Source organism: Dipodomys ordii, unplaced genomic scaffold (assembly GCF_000151885.1).
Source record: "Dipodomys ordii isolate 6190 unplaced genomic scaffold, Dord_2.0 Scaffold187, whole genome shotgun sequence".
Classification (NCBI taxonomy): Eukaryota; Metazoa; Chordata; class Mammalia; order Rodentia; family Heteromyidae; genus Dipodomys; species Dipodomys ordii.
Window position 1 is genome coordinate 843,528 of NW_012267403.1, and position 1,980 is coordinate 845,507.

Sequence of the window (1,980 nt, forward strand, 5' to 3'; positions counted from 1 at the left end):
GTTACTCATTTTTCATTAGTGCTCTCAGTATATTAACCTCAATTCTCTTCAATGTGTAGTCTGGTATTTTAACAATTGTTCCGTACTGAATCTGGGTCTGAAGCTTGTTTTCTCTTTGCATTGATATAAGCTTTTAGTGCACACTGTGGGTTTTTGTTGTTGTTGTTGTTAGAAAGCCAGACATGATATGCTTGGTAAAAGGAACTGACATATGTCCCCTACACAGAGGTTTTATGTTTAGCAAGCTAGGGGTTAGGCTGTGTTTACTATTTCCATAGCTGTAAGTTTTAGAAGTTAAATTTTCTTCTGATGTCCTTGTTTCTTCCCTGTTGTCTTTGAAGTTTTCTAGAGACTATTCAATGCCAGTATAGTTAACTGGAGATAAGAGTCTCATAGACTTGCTTGCTCAGACTGGCTTAGAACTATAATCCTCAGATCTCAGTCTCTTGAGTAGCTAGTACTACAGGCATAAGCCACTGGTGCACGGCTGCTGTTAAAGATTTTTTTTTTAAATTGACAGGTAACACTGTATTTATCATGTACAACATGATGTTCTAATGTGTATATACTTAGTGGAATGTGTAAATGTAATTAATTAGCAAATGGAATACTTCACATAGTTATCTTCTTAAAACTTTTTATTACCATATATTATTGGCACAATAGGTTTTACCATAAGATTTTCATACATGTATATACCTTACTATGATTCACCTCCTCTATTACCCTCTCTAATCCTCCTCCTCTTTCCCTAGTCACATCCCTAACAGTTCTTCCTTTACTTTCAAGTCCTTTTTTTCTTCTTCTAAGTTCTACATATAAGAGAAGACCTGTGTTACATAGATTTATGAGATTGGATTATTTCACTAAACATGATTTCTACTTCTGTCCATTTTCTTCCAATCAAGATAATTTAGTTTATTTAACTGGCTTTTCTTTTTTGGTACTGGGAATCAAACCCAGGACATTGCACTTGCTAGGCAAGCACTTTGCCATGGAAAATTGAATAATACTGCAATTTACACACACACACACACACACACACACACACACTCACACAAACACACACAATATATTCTTTTTTGTAGTATTTTTTCTTTTTTATTGTAAAAGTACTGCACAGACAGGTTACAGCTGCATGAGCAAGGTAATGAGTACATTTCCTATCTAGCATTGTTGCCTCCTCCTTTGTTTTTCCCCTACCATCCCTTCCCTCCCACTTCCACAACTACACCTCCCCACCCCACCCCCACCGAAGTGGTAAAATTTCAACATAGTATCATTGTTACAAGGGGCAAACCTATCCCTATTTCAGCATTTTGTTTTTTTCCTTCCCCCCTCCAAATTAGATAAGTGTATATACAAGATGCAGGGCCCCAACATCAAATGCAGTGAAAACAGGGGTTATAGGAGAGGAACATACAAGGAAACAAAGAAAGCACATGGTACATTATAAATACATTAGAAACGATAGCAAAAAAAATATTTTTGTCCTTATCTTGGGGTTCATCTCACTTACCATCGTCTTATATGGTCATATGTACATAGCTTTTGACCTTTTCTGCTTGTTCTACACATGTACTAGTTATTGCAAATAAGGGAAACCATGGGACCTATGTTTCTTTGGGCCTGGCTTACTTCACTTAATATAATTTTTTCCAAGTCTTTCCATTTCCTAACAAATGGGGTGATGTCATTCTTTCTGATGGAGGCATAGAACTCCATCTCATATATATGTATGTATATATATATATATATATATATATGCCACATTTTCTTGATCCATTCATCTACTGAGGGGCATCTGGGTTGGTTCCATATCTTAGCTATAGTAAATAATGCTCTGATAAACATAGTTGTGCTGCTAGCCTTAGTATGGCCTTGTTTGTGATCATTTGAGTAAATGCCCAAAAGTGGGATTGCTGAGTCATAGGGGAGCTCTATGTGGAGTCTTTTGAGGAACCTCCATACTGCTTTCCA